General features: G+C 40.4%; 1 protein-coding gene across 9 annotated transcripts in view; it reads left to right on the top strand.

Annotated features, from left to right (window-relative positions):
- Positions 1-814: 814 nt before the first annotated feature.
- adgrl2b.1 (adhesion G protein-coupled receptor L2b, tandem duplicate 1) overlaps positions 815-14,369 on the top strand; it is a 130,948-nt gene continuing 117,393 nt past the window's right edge. For 2 of the 9 annotated variants that reach the window (XM_028020822.1, XM_028020823.1), the window contains exon 1: positions 815-1,658. The gene's annotated coding sequence lies outside the window, so the exon portion shown is untranslated. The remainder of the gene's footprint in view (positions 1,659-14,369) is intronic. The other 7 variants (XM_028020820.1, XM_028020821.1, XM_028020824.1 and 4 more) reach the window with 6 other exon arrangements.

Raw genomic sequence — 14,369 nt, 5'->3', positions numbered from 1 at the left:
TAAAGTCCAAGACTTTTACAGCCAGAGGAAGAATTAGGGGCAAAAAGTCTTGTCGGATGTGAGTGTGAGTATTACTTAAATAATACCGGCTTGTGAAAATCTGCCTTCAGGAAAATGTTTAAAAATAAACAGGAGCTTAAAAAGGTGCTTAAATGTAAATAACACAGTTACTGCAATCCATGTTTTCATGCTGCCACAGAGCTAACATTGGAATTTACACATACAATCAAGCATAACTACCTTCACCTATTAATCTGTGATTTGACTATCAATAGGCCTAAGTATCGTTATGCCAAAAATGGGATGGGATGTTTACTACACCTTCATGGAGTCGAACATGTTGTAGTTGCCCTCAGTCACAGTTTCATTCACTTCATATGAGGTGGGCTGCAGGCATTGATCCATTTCTTGCATTATTCCAGACTTCCAGGGTTTTTGGAAATGTAATAAAGTGTATTCCGCTTTCTACATGCTCTGGTAACCGGCTGTCAGGACTGTATTTTCCTCACTGACAACGTTTGACCATGATTTCCTTTTATTTCCCCCCAAATCTTTATGACCGTAGCGTGTTAGCAATGCGGAATACTTGCAATGTTGACAGAGGTTCAGTTCCTCCAGCTAAGGGGCGTTAATTGACCGCTAATTGGTCAGTTGCTGACAAAACAACCTAGAATGATTGGGTCATGTCAATTGACAACAAAGGTTGCTAAAGCCAGTTTAAATGCCAACTCCAACATTTTGTCTTTGATTTAAAAGACAAAATGTTGATTTTAGAATCTTAATAAAAGCCTTGCATGCCTTCTTCTGCCACTAATTTTAATAATCCATGAGGCTCAGATTCAGTAATCTGGATGTTAACTAAAGTATCACATGAAGTCACAAAACCAGCTGCTTATAATCTTTTACCAAAACGTCACTACAAGCTATTCCTTTAATTAGCATCACAAGCCACCCCGATCCGTGCCGTGCTGGTGGTCCGCGCCAGGTTTTGCGCGCCGCCATGCACAGCCAGCTGCTGCAGAGCAGGGGACCGGTGCGCCGTTTCTCCTCGCCTTGTTTGCCTCCAGTCCGGCTGTAGCTCCGACTGTCTGCGCGGCGTGTGGATGAGGCGCAGAGGGATCGACCCCCCGAGCGCTCACAGGAGCGCTGGAGAAGCCACACTCTCCCATTTAGATCGCAGTCCGCCTGCGTGCGAAATCGCCCGAGGACTTTCGGACTGTGAGACGCTCGGAGTTTGATTTTGAAGCCAGACTGGGGCGCATCTCGTCTCCTTGAAGTGATCCCTTTTTCATGCAGCCTGTCCGTAGCGCTCCCGTCGGAAGGAGTCTGTGAGGAAGAGGAGGTGGTGGAGGAGGAATTGGAGAGAAGGGGGGAAAGCAATCATTACTTTTGAACAGACCCTTCGACATGGAGCTATTAGTCCGGTCCCGTGCGCACCGGCTGGAAGAAGAGCGCTTATCTGCCTCAGAGATCCTCATCTTCTGTCCAGTGTGAAGAAGGTCAGGAATGCAGCAGAGCCCCAGCCATCTTTGTGTAGTTTATGAGGGCTTCTTTTAAAATAAAACAGAGAAAGGAGAGGCGGCGGCGGGACTCCTGGTGTTGGTGGACTGAATCGGATCTCCACTCCACGCCGCGGATTCTTATTTTTGCACCGCGCTGTAAGTAGCGTTTAAACGCGCATGTTTGACTCTTTCTTGTGGAGATGTTGGGTTGTGGCTCGCTGAATCAATGCCATTTATTTACACTCTCAAAATAGGATCAAGAAAAATGTGAGAAAAGGGGGCCTCCAGCAGTTCTAAACTGCTGCTAAGAGATCAATGCATCCCCATGGTGTAACACATATACTTCAAGTTAGAAGTTGCTTGGCTGCAACATTCAGAATGTTGTCTGTGGGTGGAAATAATTTAAAAGAAAACCTTTCTGATTTCTGTGTTTTTACCCTAAATGCTCCCTGTTATTGTACATGTGTATATTTTCAGTTCAGTTTATTCATATATCTCCACATTGCAAAAAAAAAATAAATTATATATATATTATAATCTTAATGCTCTTTATAAGGCAACAGATCACAATAATACCCTGAAATGTAAAATCAAATGAATTCAATACAATTCAGACCGATTCATCTTCAACATTCACATTCCAGTTTATTCATACATCACTGATGCTCAACAAGGCAAAGCAATCTCTTGACATGACCTAAAAGGTTTGAGAAGACAAATTTAATTTGATGTATGCGGTAGCCACTATTATGAATTTGATAATAAATACAAAACGGGAGAAAGAAAAAGAGAGAACTCCCAAACATCTCCACCCAGTCCTGGACATCCTAGAGAGGGACTGTCAGTTGCTGTCTCCATTTACTTTTCCATTTTGCGGCTGTAAAATAAGATCATTTCACAGGACATGTATAATTCACAGACCTGAGTTAGCCATGTGTGATGATGGGACACACACACACACACACACACCCACGCACCACAATGTACACGCCAACACATGTACACACGCCAACACACCAATACACACATAAATAGAGTTTTTACAGGCTGAAGGAACCATATTTTATTTTCACGTGAGGCTTTTAGAGACATGGGCCGCTCAGACCTTTAGAGAGAAACAACAAAAGAGCGCTTGGGCTGCCAGTACCAGCCTGAAATATCAAAGCTGAGCAACATTTACATATAATCCATACTGTCTGTACTAAATCAGGACAGTGGTGCATCATTATATAAGTTGAGGAAACTGGGGGCTTCCTTGGGCTTATATAAGAACCTCGTAGTTAAGATTATGGATGTCTTTACGGCACCAAACAAATCCATTCATATTTAGACCCTGACGGGAACGATTCTTCATCTAAGACCAGACTATAAAAGTCTTGCTGGCTGGGATTGATGTTCATTGCTTAATGCTGACATTCCCATCAGTGATCCCTAATCATGGAAAGGTTACCTCGCCCTCCTGCTAAGAAGGGCAACCTTTACAACTGAAAAGATCCCTCCATTCACCTTGCCCATGTCTGAATTATATCCAGAATTTTCTTTTTGAAAATGTAATTTGTTTTTTCTTGTTCTACCCAAATTTAGCTAATTTAGATGACCCATTCGACCAACCTTAACCACCCAGTGTTCATCCAAAATTTAGGCATTATTAAACGCCTTTGTGGAGACACCTTTCACTTTTTCCACCATATGTTGCACAGACATAAAGCAACATTGTCTTTTCTATGTCAGTATAATTTAGTTTACAGGGGACTAGTTGGTTTTTAAGAAAAAAGTCCTAAAGGATCATTTTGCCTCTTAGGAGTTCTGTACCGTTGTAGTTTTTGTCGTTGCATACCAGATTTTCAGGTATAAATGGAGCCGTCTGTATCTACATGCTTCTCTCTTACGATGCTTCAATTCATACTTCGCCTTAACTAGAATTTGAACCTGCTTTTATCACCATTTAAAATAATTTTCTATAATTTTTGTAAGAAATATGGATTTTATAACTTTATAACTTGGAAGTTTTTCCAAAGAAGGTTGCTTTTTAAACTTTCGTTTGTTTGACCAGTATCCCCAGTGGGTGCTGATCATTTCGCATCTTTGCCAATTTGAACCATTATTGATTATTGTGAAGGGATGAGCAATATGGACCTTATATTTTATTAAATTTTTTTTGGTATTTATTGTGATAATGATAGTAGTGAGGATAAAAATGTATTTTTAACTTCTTTGCAGTCTTTTTGTAGGCAGCTGTATGACCGCACAAACATAAATATCCCTCTTAAGACACACACCCGTTTTGAGATGGACTTCTTCAGGACACTAATTACATAAAGAAGTGTGATTTTTGTCACTGAACTGCACATTGCTACTGTATTAATAATATATTTACTCAAGCTCATATGGAACTAAAGATTTTTTTAAAATGAGTGAACGTAACTATCCTCACAATACAGACAGTTTCCGTGCCTTTTCAGACATCATTAATTGGATTTTTTCCTTGATAAAGCAAAATACTTATCACAATAAATATTTTTTCCCCATGAATAAAAGGTGTGTTAAGTGACTACTCTCGTTTTGCATTCAGCATTTTTGTAAATTAGAGGAAGCCTTCTTTCACAGGATGTTTTGTACTCACCTCTGGTTAATTTAAAGTCACCTTTGAGTCGTTTTGTTTAGATGGCTGAGGATTTCAAGTCATTTTTCTATTCTTCTGAAAGGAAAGTTGAAACCAATGTATATCCACCAACAAAGGTTTTCTCAGAATCCTTTTGGTTTGATCAAGGAGTCATGTTGTTGCATATTTCAAATAAAACCATGAGTCCAAATGAAGATTAGAACCATCATCAGTGAAAAAGGGGTTACATAGGAAACCTTAAAATGTATATTACAAAAGTTCATTTTCAAGGGGACTTATGTCTTATATATATTATTAGACTTAAATGTGAAAAAATTTAAACTGATATACAATTGTAGAAATAACTGTGTGAAATGGTTTGGTAACCAAGGTACAAACTAGAAGTACGGAAGAACAAAATAGAGTTAAGAATTGGTGAAAGAGCCACTAGGATAGTAAATGGTAGGAATTCAAATGGGGGCATGGGGAGTGGTGCTAGTTGGGGACAAATGGTCTCTTGCGTCTTCCTCCCATCCCACACCCCTCCTTCTCCAGCTTAGCTCCCACCCAAGCCATGCCGGTTGGTTTGGTCCATTTGTCTGGTGTCGTCTTTGGGAGGAAGTGCCATCTCATCTCACATTGCGCAAATGGTTTCAGTCCACGCTAGTGTGAATTCTAGCAGGTTTTTTTGTAACTGCCAATTTCCATATCAAAGTGTCTGCATTTGAATAGGGGAGAACTTTAGCTGCCAGCCCCCTTCCTCCAAGCAGTTTTGTTCTGATGGAGCACTGCTGCTGCTGGTGGGGTCGGTGGTGGTGAAGACGCAGGCTACTCACAGGATTTCTGGAGATGGCAGTTGGCTGTGTGTGTGTGTGCGTGTGTCTTTGTGTGAGAGAGAGATAGTGTTTGTGTTGGAAGCAGAATTAATGTGGATTGGGAGAGTTAGTTGGCTATAATCTAACACTAAAAAGCCACATATTGAGTGGAAATTGTGGATGCAGCTCATTGACGTGGTCATGTCAGAAAGAATGTCTCAGATTTTTCCTCTACTATTCCTCAAAATAATGCTAGCCAATTTGTGTTTTTTGAAGTAAGGGAATCAAGACTGCTCACTAGCTAAAAACAACCCCCCCCCCTCACCACACGCACACAAATAAGTTGCAGAAAATTTGTTTAGTCGATTGGGTTGCAGTATTGAGTTTCTAAAGCGCCCCAAAACAAATTTGCTCTCGAGTGCCTTCTTGCGAGCTGAATGGTTTAATTGGACATTGATTGAGTGACGACGTAAAGACACGGAGCATTCATGCTTTGTTGCAAGACTCCCGTGTGCCTTCTGGTGTCTGATTGTTTTTTTTTTTTCCCTGTTGCAGAGATAATATTTATTTCCAATTCTGTGCAGGTGTTATTTGTCAGAGAAAGAATGCGCCAAGACATTGTTTATTTTGATGGATCCTTCGGCTCTCTTTCCTCTTTGTCTCTGTGATACACGGTCTAATCTTCACTTCAGTTTTCGGCAGGTTAAATAGATGAAAATAAACAGACACTTTGCGGTGAGCACAAAGAGAAACAAACAGAAAAAAAATCGCTTTTGTGTCTTCGTGTATGCCCTTACTTTGAAAATAGGATCAGCATAGGTTAATAGTGAAAGAGGGTGCAGCGTGTGAAATGTTATTACACAGAGACAGGGAATGTAAATGCCATTGGAAGCGCAGTAGGGGTCAGCGGCCCCTTCATGCTCCTCCTGCTCCTCGGTAATAACATGAGCCAACCGCTCCCCGATCGGCTGAAGAGGACAGCTCGCTCTTTCCTCCCCTTCCCTTTGTTTGGACAAAATAACATCACAAAACCGTCGCAGAGGGGCAAGAGCAGGAGAGCAGATTCAAGTTTGAAGCCCAAAGAGCAGGAAAGAGTGTGTGGTGTTGGGGGGTGGGGGGCATCCAAACGTCACCTGCTATCTTCCCTCATGGCCGACAGGTTTGACAGCTGCCTTGTTCAATTCCTCCAACTTCCTTGTGAATGGTTGGGCAAACAAGTAGACCGAAAGGGGACACAGGAAGAGATGAGTAATAGATGAGCTTAGATTAGATTGATTTTCAAAGAGAAACAGTCCATAAAGATGCAACGTGCACATTTTCCTATGTATGGCGTAATTTTCTCCCCTCTGTTGGCGGTTTCTCAGCCCTAACAAAGCCTCGAGAACAGCCTGCCTGCATTGTGTACGTGTGGGAGGATGAGGCAGGAGCGACTGTGGTAAGTTTGTCGAGTTGGAGTGGAAACCACGCTGCGGTGCTGATCCAGAGCCGGCCGTTCAGATTATTAAAAAGCTGCTGAGGAGGAGAGGTGCTTGCATTCTGCTCTGTTGAGGCTGCTGTCAGTGGAGAAATTGGCATCGGTGCTCCCTCCTAAGATGGATTTCCTATTGCTCGCTGCAAAATGATCTACAGTCTAGTAATGGCTACAACCTGACATTTTCCTGTGATGCTCTCTAAAGACAACCCCCCGCTCCTCGTTCCAATCCCCTCTTCCTCCTCCTCCTCATTTTTTGGGTTATTTATTTATTTTTTGAAGTAACATCAAAGCTGCTCTTTCTCTTGTTGTCCACATTTGGAAGGGATTGAAGAAAAAAAACTCCCGGAGTTGAAAAGCTGGAAAGGGCACAGAGTATTTAACAAAGTGCTCGAGGGTGAGTTTTTCACTCACTGCTGAAGCCCATTGAAGCCATTTTGTGGCTTTACTTAAAAAATAAAGAGCCAAATACATGTGTATGAGGGTAGTTAAAGGGATAGTTTAGAATTTTTTTAAAGAAAAGCTCTATCAAGAGGTTGTAAGGAGGTAATATGTTTTCTTTCACTATTAATCCAGATTAGTTATTTCCAAAGGCTGAAGCCACTCCCATTTAAATAAACGGCATTCTAAAAAACGTTACACTGCAAATGCCATTAATTTCTCTTTAAGCTATTGTCTTGTTTGGAATCGGCTGTTATGCAGGGAAGATATCATTTACACAGGAAACTTGAGTATGGAGGCAGTGTGCCCCTAATTGCCTTCCTGTATGAAACACATACTGAGAACAGAATATGTAAAGCATTTCTAGTTAGAGTACAATATTTTTTATGTGTATATTAAGCAGTGTAAAAAGTCAAGAATATCATTGTAGTTTAAGTTAAATTATTAGTTTTGTACTTAGTAAGCTTTGCCAAGAAAAGCGCACATGTTCTATTTACATTTTTGTTTCACAACGGAAGATAATTATCACTTCGCTGCAAATAACCAACTGATTCAAATATGTCGATGGTATAAGGTTCATAAAAAGCATTTGAATGAATCACTGACCTTTTTAAGATGGATGTTATTTTAAGTTGGTAGAAGTCCACATTAGGTTTTGATGTTGGTTTGATCGTTAGCAGTGTTTCAGATTTAGAGACATTTACTTACTTATGTAATAATTTTCTGTTTCTCTGTAAATAACCACTTAATGCAAATGTCACAACGAGTTAAAGTTTCATACAAAAAGAGTTTGTATTAACTGGAAGAATGTTTTTGAGATTAAAGTTGTAGTTTCCTGTGGTCTAGCTTTTAGCCTTGTTCACTGTAGTGTTTCCTACTTGGTCACTTTGTAAGAATGTTTAACATGGATTAAGAACGCACTGGCAACAGTATTTTGGGAAAGCAACTGGCAACAAATCTAACTTTTTCTGCTGCTATTGGAGACTTTTAGAAAGAGAAAGGCCATATCATTATTTCTCTTTACAGCAAATGGGTGCTACCTTTTGGCTCCTGCCCGGTGCCAAAGCACCTCCAGGCGGCCTAGTCCTCACGCCACACATCAGTGCTTCCCAGCTGCAGAAAGAGCAGCAGATAGTCACCCCTATGTCTCCAGACTGCAAACCAATCCGTCAGTATTCTTTTTGGGATCATCTTGTTGGTCTAGAGCTTGGATGAAGAAGGAGGATTACAATTGTGACATAAAAAGCTTTTTTTGCAGTTCATATTCAGAGTGGGTTTCACTCATATTGTCTCTCCTACACTTTTCTTCTCTTTCATAGCACCCATTACAATTAGATTCACATGGCCAATTATGCAAATCAGGAAGCATTATAATTTAGTGACTTTTATTGACTTCTTGAACAGCCAATAGCTACTTACAAAGGATCTGACTGGGGTCATTTTACATGTGTAAAAGGGTTTATGTACCATTCTAATTGTGTTTTAGGAAGGTGGTAGACCACTTCCAGCCTTGACAACTGTAAATATTTGTGGTTATCTGTAAAAAATCCCAAATATTAAACACAAAGATAGTTCATGAAGTGGTGATGGCATTCCCTTCTATGACTTTTTGAGAGCTCCACCTAATATGGATTTATAATAAGCAAAGCATTAGCTACTCTAGGTAAAAAATTTACTACCTATAAGCGTTTAACAGACACTCACTTCAGAAATCCTGAACCGTCCCTTTAACAGCATAGGTGGATATATGCCTGAGGAAAATCTCACCCCCTACTGCACTACCTCCGGTGTTTAAAATGACGGTTAACTTTCCCCCACTGGTTAGAAATGGATGTTTAATGATCGACAGAAGCCCAGAGCTTAGCGTCCTAGCAGTCACGCTGGCTCTGTGTGTAAGAAAGCTCTCCCCTTGGTGCCGTTGTTTGACATCGTGTTCAAAAACAGGCTTGTTCTCAAGTGATGGATCATCACAGGTCTCTTTGGGTTGTGTGTTAACCCTTCGGAGGGTGCAGATCTCTTCCCCCGTCGGCAGCACGTGATGGATGTGTCCCGTGTGTTTTGGCTCCATCTATCAGAAGATTAGCACTGACCTGTGAGTTGTCTGAGCTGCCCTCTGAGCTCCTTTTGCCCCAGCGCTGCGGCGATATTAGCATACAAGGACGCTTCTCCGTCTCGGGGGGGATACAGAGATAGTGTTCTTTATTTGGTCCTGCCGCTGTATAAGGTCACAGGAAGTGTGTAGATTAAGGGCTGAAGAGTGTGTTGGTATTAGGTGTATCTGACAGGTCATCTGTCTTCAGTGCTTCCCTGAAATTCCTAAATAGCACCATATAATTATCCTAGAAATTGAGGTTCAGGCTATGCTTCACTGCAGTTCCTCCTTCATGGCACTCATGAATCATATAAATATGTAAATCAGTCAACTGATGTGGTTTCACAGTTACTCTTCTCATAGCGTCGAAACATCTGAAAGTGGAGTGCATATACACCCAATTTATTTATTTATTTTCATTGTTTTTATAAGGCCACCACACATGATGGACAGCATGAATTCTTCTATTAAGTGCCTTCACAGGAACTGCACAAGCACATTTACCTCTTGAGAAACTAGTTATTCAAAGCATTAAAAGGCTAAATCAAATACTACATTGCAGCCCTTTCCCTCACCTCAGTTTCGCTGCGATCATAAAAGTCTATCCCCACTTAGCGCTCTCATGCAACGCTTAAATGTCACCTCCTACGGTATTTCTGGCATTTTGTTCTTGTTGTGTCTTTATGTATTGAAAGAATGCCTCATATGGCTGTTTTCTTAGTTCACTAGGGAGGGAAAAAAAAAAGTCAGAAGATCACCTGTAATCTGTGAGCTCGTCGTCTGCCATGTCTAATGGCTATTTGATGCTTACTTGGTGTCACTTGGCGTTCCGCGACAAAGCCAATCTATTTTCAAGGTGAGGAGATATTGTCAGAGTCCTTGAACGTTCCCTGGGTTTTGACTGGCAGGCGTTGTCACCGAGGATAAGGAGTGGTGGGAGTCACACTGCAGAGAGAATCTATTACCTCGGATGGCATAGGCACACTTTCACAATGTGTCAGTGAAGTCAGCCATCTTGCATACTCTTGGCGTCTGGAATAGTCCCCTCACCAGAGCAACGAGGGAGCAGCTTTCAAGTTTAATTTTGGGGCTTGCCATAAGCAGTTTTATTGATGTCGCATGCTCGAGCTTAGTGCTATGATGAATCGTCCTGTAAAAGCAAAAACATTGAAGCGTTTATCAGTGTCACTGTGTAATCTGTTTTGTGATCACTTGCAACATTAAACAACCTAAAAAAAAAAAGAGAAAGAACCAAAGTGTTGCAGCATGAAACAGGAGTGGTAAAGAACTCCAAAACTCAGCCAAGCCCTTTCTTGTGGAGTTGTGCTCATTTCCGCCATTTCAAAAGCCTCTTTAGAACAGGGAGAAAAGGGACTGCGGGGCTCTGCGAGTTGCAGGCGAGAGAGGGAAGCTTGTTGATGATCAGCCGAGCAAATCAGATCTTGATATTTGAAGAGTGGAGTTGTGATTGCTAATCACTCTACTGCTGAGTTTTAATTTGGATACTCATAAGCATTCTGTCATTTCCTAGCACAGCATATTCGAGCATCGTGCTCTTAAAAGAACAAATAATTAGTTGCCTTAGTAGTTGGGGCTACAAAACAAGCTCATATTTCTACAGCATACAAGAATAACACACTGATTAAATTTTTTAGCACAACTGTGCGCAACATGACCTTTTGTGTTATTTTTTCACCTTGTCAGATAGACTCTTTTTTTTTTAAAGTACACATAAGGCCCGCATTGCAATATCCGTCATTGCAATATCAAGTGTGTGAAACATTCACATCACTAAGGACTACTTGGAGTGCAATGAAACTTGCATTTTTCAAGTTAATGTAATATTTAGCCAGTTGGAAAGAGTCATAAACGGCAGACATTTTGGGCAACACCAGACGTTGCCCAAAATGTTAAAAGTCACAGAGTGTAGGAAACACAGATGAGAAAAGAAGAAATGTGCATATACTGTAACTGATGCCTTCATCTCAGTAAATATCAATATTATGGCCATTGCAATATTTTCCAATAGCCCCTAGTAGAGATATATAGATCAGCATATTTGCAGCTGATCTTTATCAGTGATTTTGTAAAACACTGACCGCCCAGTACTGATTTCTCCCTAAGAACATGAAATAACAACAGATTTCTTTTTACTACTTTCTGAATTCATTGAAAACAGCCAGTGACATGCGGTCAGTGGAGGCAGGTGAGGCAGAGCCTCAGCTGTCATCATGGAAAAATAATATATAATTATAAAATCATTTATATTGTTATTTTCACCCTGTGGTTTGTACTATGAAGTATTTATTTTTCATTTAGCTTAACCAATTTTGATAATTCTTTCTTCAAAATCGCTGAATTTCCACATTTTCCCATTCAAATGCTCGGAAGCGAAGCCGGTGAGGCAGCAGCGAGTTGAGCCTCACCTGGGATTGCGCAACCTCTCGCTAACTGCACTGGCTGCCACCCTATGGGAGAATGTTCCTCCTGTCTGTACGTCGCCAATAAAATGGCTAAAAAACATTTAATATATGAACTGATTTTCCATAATTTAGCTTATGTATATAATGCACAGTGTTTTTTGTATGTGTAACGTGTTTCGTGTGCTGAGGAGCGATCATAAACGGCAGAGAACAGATTCAAGGTGAGGCAGGCAGTTCTCTTGCCTCATGGCAGGGGGCGCTCACGATCCCAGACATTGTGACTCCACAACTGCAGAGTAAGAGACAGTAACAGCGAGCTAGCCATGGAGCTAGCCATATAGTCAAGTGCAGCGATATATTTATAGTTTTCTCCTCTTACCACAGCAATCACTTATTAATAATCGCAAAATAAATATTAAGCCTAAAACTATACTACTGCCAGAGACTGAATGTTCTGTCCTTTGTGTGGAAAATATTTGAGTGTTTTTTTTTGTTTTGCTTCGTTGTTGTCAATTGCTATGGCAACGAGCCTAGCTGCGCTGATACAGAAAGCAAGAAAGAAGTGATTTTGAGTTGCACTTTTAACAGTTTTTCCCTTTGCTGGGGAGCACAGCACGAAATTAATAATACCTACAGTAGATGTTCAAGTTTGTTTGAGTTAACGGAATTATTCTACCGCAGCAGCGCGGCATGTTAAAGATTTGTCTTTTTGTCCTCCAGCGTTGTCCGCATGCACGAAATTTCCTTATGTAAACATTAACATGCAGGGGGGCTATATTTGTAAATATGATTATGATTAAGTCAGTGCCTCGCCAGCTATGAACCTCACTGTACGTCACTGAAAACAGCAGTAGCCTATTAAAATGTCCGTAGTAAAATAAAACAACTAAGTTACAATTTGCAGAGGTCTCTGCCATGCTGTAAACCTAAAAAAACAGTAACGTGCTTTAGGCTATCGGATAGAAGTACTTTTAAATAAAATCCAACTAAAAAGATCAAAGCTTATTTTACTGGGTTACAAAGGATCTTTTTTCAAATTTTCAACCTAAACATGTAAAAGTGCTATATACCACAAGATAGTGATTATACATGATCAATTGAGAAATTTTATATGAAGTTCTCAATTTAATATTGGATACAAAAAAAAACCAGTGATGTGTTAAACCGTTAAATATTTTTTTTAATTACTGGAACTGTACAGAAGGCAACATTAGACCATGTATGTGAGAGAGAGAGAGTAAGCAGTCAACATCTCACAGCTCTGCCCTGAAACAAGACTTGACAAATATTTATAAAACAACAACAACAAAAAAAAATTACACGACGCACATTTCAGCTATGAGACCCAGAACTTTTATGTCCTGGAACTTTCTAATTTATCTTGCCTGTTTCTTGTCCGTTTTACTACTTCGGGGTCCAAAAGGTTGCTGATGATGCATCAGTACTGATTGATGTATTATCCAGCTGCTGAGATTGGGACAGAGGCTCTCATCAAGAAAAAAATGTCTTGATTCTAAGCAATAAAATTATAACCAATAATTCTGTTGCAGTGATTACACTTTTAGAGCAGACTAAGGTCACAGGAAGTGTAAGGAATAATATACCTGTGACAGATCTTTAAAGGGATTTTCAGCTTCCTGTCATTGATTGAAAAGACTTGAATTTCAAATTTATGTGTTTCCTTTAAGACTCTTCTGATACTGAAAATAGATCACAGGTTTCAGACAACAGCGTCTTTTAAAAAGATTAGTATCAGCGTTAAAATATGTTTCTGCGATATCTGTTAACTGATTTCAAAATATATTGTATTTTTTTATTCTGACCGACCATTCACATGACAGTTCTAATCAAGCCGAAAGTCATCTGATTTGTATATTTTTATGTCTCCAGTTGTAATAGCATGGATCATTTCAACCTATGTTTAGGTTTATACAATAACCTACAATCTGCTGAGCAACCATCATGCTTCTGTAGAAAATAGATTTTCCTTTCCAGAAACTTTTGACACCTTTCTTCTTTCTGTCTTCATTTTTAAACACTTCTTCACTTGGCAACAACTTTCACACCAAAGGGTGTTGTTCCCAGATGACTTGTTAGTGCTGCGTTCACTGATTGGATAAAAAAAAAAAAAGGTTTTTGGTTTTTTAGTGTAAAATAGTCTGATTTTGATGACCAACCTTCTCTTGGTATACAGATGCTTACACATACTTTCTCCAAACGAGCCCCAATTTAATCAGGAGTTATTTTCTCGCAGTTATTACTATAGATTTGACTGATCTTTCTCCTGAATGGGTATGGTTTCTGTCCTGCACTTCTAAGACCTTTGTTAGGACATTTTAATTACAGCAGAGCTGGGTGTAATTGATCTCGGCTTAGAGGGATTTCACTGTCAATGAGAATGAGCCTGGGCGTTAATACGACCCGAGCAAACGCTTCCACCTTTGTGCCGCACTGATACACACTCCTGCAAGAGGGACTGGTAGAGATGAGGCGGCCGAGTCTTGCTGTTGGTTATGTTTTAAAACAGCGAGGCGTCTGTCTTTCATGTGTAACCATTCAGCGCGAACAAGTCTGGATCCCGAATTTTAACATATCCGCAGCCAGCATTGTTGCTACCTGAAGTGTCCTCTTACGTAGCACTTTCTTCATGGTTCCATGTTGTCACCCACGATCCTTAAATTTTCATAAGGCTGTTAGATAATGCTTCCCGATGAGGGTGAATTATTGATGGCCTTGTACATATGAGTGGGACAGAGAAGGCTTTTAACTCTCTGAGCTACGCGGCCTCTTATGTGGTAACTAAGGGACACCGTACAAACACCCAAAGGAATGATGTACTGGAGGAGGAAACAAACGGAGGCAGGGGGCTGAAAATAAAATAAAAGAGGCATGAATCCTTTACACCACTGTTGGGCTAAGCCACAACAGAAGGAAAAAAAGAACTTGGCAGCAAAGAAAGGCTTTGCATGAACAGAAGCCTTTTTTTTGTGTGTTTTTGAAGCATTGAGAGGTGGTATGGTGGC

Source organism: Xiphophorus couchianus, chromosome 6, assembly GCF_001444195.1.
Source record: "Xiphophorus couchianus chromosome 6, X_couchianus-1.0, whole genome shotgun sequence".
NCBI lineage: Eukaryota > Metazoa > Chordata > Actinopteri > Cyprinodontiformes > Poeciliidae > Xiphophorus > Xiphophorus couchianus.
The sequence above is the reverse complement of the archived record's forward strand: the minus strand, read 5'-3'. Positions and strand labels throughout refer to the sequence as shown.